General features: G+C 55.4%; 2 long non-coding RNA genes across 2 annotated transcripts; one reads left to right on the top strand and one right to left on the bottom strand.

The window, feature by feature from the left end:
- Positions 1-4,947: 4,947 nt before the first annotated feature.
- On the bottom strand, positions 4,948-5,438 carry LOC128135907 (uncharacterized). Its single transcript, XR_008233230.1, has 3 exons — positions 5,324-5,438; positions 5,098-5,211; positions 4,948-5,052 (listed from the first exon to the last, which is right to left on the bottom strand). It is a non-coding gene; the product is annotated as an uncharacterized LOC128135907 (long non-coding RNA).
- Positions 5,419-6,056, top strand: LOC128135906 (uncharacterized). The gene is made up of 2 exons (XR_008233229.1): positions 5,419-5,587; positions 5,999-6,056. It is a non-coding gene; the product is annotated as an uncharacterized LOC128135906 (long non-coding RNA).
- The last annotated feature ends 517 nt before the right edge of the window (positions 6,057-6,573 follow it).

The following is a 6,573-nucleotide window of genomic DNA, read 5'->3' as shown; positions in this document are numbered from 1 at the left end:
TAGGAAGCCCTTTGTTACCTGGGGGGGTGCCCCCCCCCAAATGCCCCCCCAAAACAACGGGGAGGGGGCTGGAAGCCCCCCAGAAGGGCCTCCCTCCCAAACGACACATCATTTGGGGGGGGGGAGCCTCGAAACTGTCTTTTTTGGACCCCAAAGTTTTTTGGGGGACCCCTCGAAACCCTCTTTTGGGGCCCCTCAAAACCACCTTTTGGGGGGAGGACCCTTCAAAATCCCCTTTTGGGGGTGGGGCCCTCAAAACTCCCTTTTCCTGGACCCCTCAAAACCCCCTTCTGGGGCCCCTCGAAACTGCCTTTTTTGGGGGGGGGGCCCTCAAAACTCCCTTTTTCTGGACCCCTCAAAACCCCCTTTTGGGGCCCCTCGAAACTGCCTTTTTTGGGGGGGGGCCTCAAAACTCCCTTTTTCTGGACCCCTCAAAACCCCCTTTTGGGGCCTCTCAAAGTCCCCTTTCTTTGGGGAACTCCTCAAACCCCCCTTTTGGGGCTCCTCGAAACTGTCTTTTGGGCGGGGGGCTCGAAACTCCCTTTTTGGGGCCCCTCAAAGCTGCTTTTTTGGGGGATGCTTGAAACAGCCTTTTGGGGGGACCCTCAAACCTGTTTTTTTTTAAGGAATCCCGAAAATTGCCCTTTTTGGGACCCCTTGAAACTGTGGCGTTTTTGAGGGGCCCCCCGAAACTCCCTTTTGGGGTCCCCTTGAAACTCCCTTTGGGGCTCCGCCTGGAAAATCCCTTTTGATGTCCCCTCAAAACTCCCTTTTGGGGTTCCCTCGAAACCACATTTGAGGGGTTCCCACCCAAAACTCCCTTTTGGAGCTCCCTTGAAACCCCTTTTTGGGGGACCCTCAAAACCCCCTTTTTCTGGACCCCTCAAAAACCCCCTATCCTGGAGGCCCCTGGAAACTGCTTTCTGGGGTCCTCCTCAAAACTCCCCATTGGGACCCCCTTGAAACTGCCTTCTTTTTTGGAGGAGCCCCCCCAAACTCCCTTTTGGAGCCCCCTGAAAACTCCTTTTTGGGGTCCCCCTTGAAACTCCCTTTTGGGGGCCCCTTGAAACCACTTTTTTTTTGAGGAGCCCCCCTGAAACTCCCTTTTGGGGCCCCCTCGAAACCCCCTTCTTGGGGGACCCCCCAAAACTCCCTTTCGGGGCCTCCTAGGATGTGCCCTGGGGGGGGGGGATGCTCCCAGCAGTGGGTGCCAGGGCACCACCCTGGGGTGGGGGGCACCCCAAGGTGGGGGGGGTGGGGTGGATGGACAGACATGCCACCACTCGCCATATTTGGCCCCCCCCCCCCTCCCCGCATGGTTGGGCAGTGACTGCATGTCTCAGGGTCTAAAAATATTGGGGGGGATTGCCCCCCCCTTTTCCCCAGACGCCTGGGTCCCCACGTGGTCCTGCCAGCTGCCCCCCAACAGCTGGGGATGGGGGGGCAGCAGCTGTTTGGGGGGGGAACAGCTGGGGAGGGGGGGGGACACCCAGGCGTCCGGGGCCGAATTCCATCATTAAGAGTCATTCTCCCAGAAGGAGAGCTTATTTCCCAACTATTTGTGGTGGGTTTTCCCATTATTAGCCACTATTTCCCCATTATTAGCCATTATTTCATGATTATCAGCTGTTATTTCCCCATTATTAGCCACTATTTCCCAGTATTAGCAGTTATTTCTGAATTATTAGCCATTATTTCAAAATTATTAGCCATTATTTGCAATTATTTGCTGTGATTTCCCCATTATTAGCAGCTATTTCCCCATTATAATAGCTATTTCCCATTATTAACAATTATTTCCCCATTATTAGCAGTTTCCCCCCATTATTAGCCACTACTTCCCATTATTAACCATTATTTACCCATTATTAGCCATTAGTTCCCATTATTAGCCATTAGTTCCCCATTATTAGGCACTATTACCCATTATTTCCCCATTATTAGCCACTACATCCCATTATGAGCCACTATTTCCCATTATTAGCCGTTATTTCCCCATTATTAGGCATTATTTCCCCATTATTAAGGATTACATCCCCATTATTACCCATTAATTCCCCATTTTCACCATTGTTCCCCACCATTAGTAGTTTATTTTTCATTATCAGGCCTGACGCCTCCCTTAATTAGGGGAAAGTCCCCCATTATTCCTCATTGTTAACCGGTATTACCCATTATTAGGGGTTATTGCCCCATTATTTCCCTCCTATTACCTTATCACTGACTGTTACTCCCCATTATTCCCCATAATTAGGTGCAATTCCTCATTATTAAGGGTTATTTTCCCATTATTTTTCTCTGTTAGTGCCTATTCCCCCACTATTCCCTATTATTCCACATTATTAGGATCTATTTCCCCTTTATCTCCAAATTTCGGGGACTAGTTCCCCATTAATCACCATTATTAGGGGTTATTCCTCCAATATCACCTATTTTCCCCCCATTATTTGGGGCTATTCCCCCATTTTTCCCCATTATTAGCCATTATTACCCCATTATTAGGGATTAATCCCCTATTTATTAGGGGCTATTCCCCATTATTAGCAGTTATAACTTTATTATTAGGGGTTTCTCCCCGATTTTCCCCCTATATTTGGGGTCATTCCCCCATTATTCCCTTTTATTAGCGGTTCTTAACCCATTATTAGGGGTTACTCCCCCATGCCCCCCCAATATTAGGGGCTATCCCCCATTATTAGTGATTATTACCCCATTATTAGGCGTTATTTCCCCTTTTATTTGGGATTATTCTCTATTATTCCCATTATCAGCCATTCTTACCCCGTTATTAGGGGTTATTCCCCCAATTTTGGGGCTGCCCCCCCTTATTAACGCTTATTACCGCCCCCTGCCCTCTGGAGCCGCGCAGGGCCCCGCCCCTTTCTCAAGCCACGCCCCCTTTCCCCTCAGCCCCGCCCCGCCGCCAGTCCCCGCCCCCTTCCCACCAGCCCCGCGCCCGCCTCCTCCCTCTCCTGCCAGCTCCCACCCACCGCCGCTTCCCGCCAATCGCCGCGGGCGCGCGCGGCTGGCAGCCAATCGGAGGCGGCGGCTGCGCGCAGAGAGGGAGGAGGGGGCGTTCCCAGAAGGCCGCGCGGCGGCGGCCATGATGGGCGCAGGCAGGGGCGGGTGAGGGGGAGGCGGGCGGGGGTTCTATAGGGGTAGCTGGAGGGTATATAGGGGGTATATAGGGGTATCTGGAGGAGGTAGAGGGGTATATAGGCGTATGGGAGGGTGTAGGGGTGCTTAGAGGGATATATAGGGGTATGGGGGTGCCTGAATGGGTATATGGGGCATATATAGGGGCATGGGGGGGGTATGGGGGTTGTTTGGAGGGATATATGGGACATATGGGGGGGATAGGGGTTGTCTGGGGGGTATATAGGGCATATGGGGGTTATGAGGGCGTCTGGAGGGTTATATGGGGGTATATGGGACATACGGGGGATATAGAGGTGTCTGGGGGGTATAGGAGGTATGTGGAGGGGTATAGGGGTGTCTGGAGGGGCGTGTGGGGGATTTGGGGGTGCATGGGAGTGTATAGGTGGTATGGGGTACATAAGGGTATGTGGGGAGTACGGGGGGGTATAGGGGGTGGGGGGTATGGGGAGGAATATAGGGGTATGGGGGGGTATAGTGGTACATGGCGGGTATGAGAATGGGGGGGATATAGGGGGATGGGGGTGCCTATAGAGGAGTATGGGGGGGTGGGAGGTATGGGGGATGTAGAGGTATGTGGGGCTACGTGCGAGGGGTGTAGGATTGTGTTGGTGGGGCGTAGGGGTGCATGGAGGGGGTATAGGCCTGTTGGGGACGTGGGGGGGCTATAGCAGATGTCTATAGAGTCCGTATAGGGCCCCCTCCCCGCCCCCGCCAGGCGGCACTGCTCCGTGTGCCGGCCCCGGGGCCGAGGGCAGAGCAACGGGGTGACCTACGGCCGGGGACACCCCTTGGTGCCCCCCGGTATACGCCAGCCCCTACAGCCCTTATAGGGGCCAGGCCCCCTATAGACGGACCCAATAGGGACCAAACCAATTTGACCTCATAGAGACCTGATTCTATAGGGACCGCACCCCCCCACCACCCCATACAGACCTGACCCTATAGATGGACCCAGACCCCCTATAGCTAGACCCAATAGTAACCAAACCAATTTGACCCCATATAGACCTGATTCTATAGGGACTGCACCCCCACCCCCCCATACAGACCTGACCCTATAGATGGGCCCAGACCCCCTATAGCTGGACCCAATAGGGACCAAACCAATTTGACCCCATAGAGACCTGATTCTATAGGGACCGCACCCCCCCACCACCCCATACAGACCTGACCCTATAGATGGACCCAGATCCCCTATAGCTAGACCCAATAGTAACCAAACCAATTTGACCCCATATAGACCTGATTCTATAGGGACTGCATCCCCCCACCACTCCCCCATACAGACCTGACCCTATAGATGGACCCAGACCCCCTATAGATGGATCCAGACCCCCTATAGCTAGACCCAATAGCAACCAAACCAATTTGACCCCATATAGACCTGATTCTATAGGGACCGCACACCCCCCCCACCACCACCCCATACAGACCTGACCCTGTAGATGGACCCAGACCCCCTATAGCTAAACCCAATAGCAACCAAACCAATTTGACCCCATATAGACCTGATTCTATAGGGACTGCACCCCCCCCCCATATAGACCTGATTCTATAGGGACTGCACCCCCCCACCCCCCCACCCCATATAGACCTGATTCTATAGGGACTGTACCCCCCCACCCACCCCATATAGACCTGATTCTATAGGGACTGCACCCCCCCCCCCCACCCCATATAGACCTGATTCTATAGGGACTGCACACCCCCCCCCACCCCATATAGACCTGCTTCTATAGGGACTGCACCCACCACCACCCCATACAGACCTGACCCTATAGATGGATCCAGACCCCCTATAGCTAGACCCAATAGCAACCAAACCAATTTGACCCCATATAGACCTGATTCTATAGGGACTGCACCCCCCCCCCACCACCACCCCATATAGACCTGATTCTATAGGGACTGTACCCCCCCCCACGACCCCATACAGACCTGACCCTATAGATGGACCCAGACCCCCTATAGCTAGACCCAATAAGGACCAAACCAATTTGACCCCATATAGACCTGATTCTATAGGGACCGCACCCCCCACCCCATACAGACCTGACCCTATAGGTGGACCAAGTCCCCCTATAGATGGATCCAGACCCCCTATAGCTAGACCCAATAGCAACCAAACCAATTTGACCCCACATAGACCTGATTCTATAGGGACCGGACCCCGTAGGGACCCCAGTCCTTATCTCCTATAGACCCGACCCTACAGGGAGCAGCCCTTCTCTATATGCGACCCTGTAGGGACAACCTCATCCTATAGGGATCAGACCCACCCATGGAGGCCAGACCCTATAGGGACCCTCCCCCCCCACCCCACTGATCCCCTATAGACCTCACCCTATAGGGACCGGCCCCCTCACCTCCTTCCCTCCCCTCTCCAGGTTCTGGGGGAAGTTCCCGGACCAGAGCGACGCTGAGACAGGTACTGGGGGGGGGGGACGACACCCAAAACACTTGGGTCCCCTCTGGGGGGGTGGGGGGGGGCACCTGGGTGCCTGGGTTCCCAGCACCCATCCCGCGGGGATTCTCCAGGGGCTCGTATAGGGTTGTGCTGGCTCTTCAGCTGGGGGGGGCGGGGGGGGGGTGACACGCTGGGGGGGTTGGGGACACGGGGACACGGGTTATGTCCCTCCCACAAAGGCGTGGGCGGTCACCCGTGGCCACCCACGTAAGAACCGGAGGCAGAGGACGAGGGACAGCCCTGCTGTGGGGACAGCCAGCTGTGGCTGTCCCCGGGGGCTTCGTTCCTACACGTGGATCATCTTTTGGGGCGAAACCGGGGGGTTTGGGGATCCCCCTCGGTGTCACTCGGCCCCTCTTGGATCTCCCACAGGTGGGTGACAACGAGGGACAGCCTTGGGGACGTGGGTGACAATAAACCGGTGACAAAATGGCTGCGGGCGGCTCCGTCTTTTCCTGGGCAGGCTGGCGCTGAGTCAGCACCTCCAGAGCTTTGTCCTTGTCCCTGCTGTGGGGACGAGGGAAATCCGGACACCTCTGGAGGGGACGATCCCGGAGATGTCACCTGGAGGAGAAGGTGTCCCCGAGTCGGGGACAGGGGCTGGGGGTGTCCTGTGGTTGGGGGGACAATGTGGTGCCACCTCGGGAATGGGCTGACTGGGGAGGTGACAAGGGGGGGGGGGACACCAGGACCACCCCAGCAGGGACATGGCCGTGGGGACACCCCAGGCACCACACGAGAGTGTCCCCAGGGATCACTAATTAGGGCCTGAGAGCCTTAATTAGGGCCTGGGATTGCTAACGAGGCCCTAGGATCACTAATGAGGGTCCAGGGTTGCTAAGGAGGCCCCGGGATTGTTAATGAGGTCCATGGGTCACTAATGGGGGTCCAGGGTTGCTAACCAGCCCTTGGAATTGTTAATGAGGTCAGTGGGTCACTAATTGGGG

This window comes from Harpia harpyja, chromosome 25 (genome assembly GCF_026419915.1).
Source record: "Harpia harpyja isolate bHarHar1 chromosome 25, bHarHar1 primary haplotype, whole genome shotgun sequence".
NCBI lineage: Eukaryota > Metazoa > Chordata > Aves > Accipitriformes > Accipitridae > Harpia > Harpia harpyja.
Note: the sequence above shows the minus strand (reverse complement) of the source record. Positions and strands in the feature narration are given on the sequence as shown.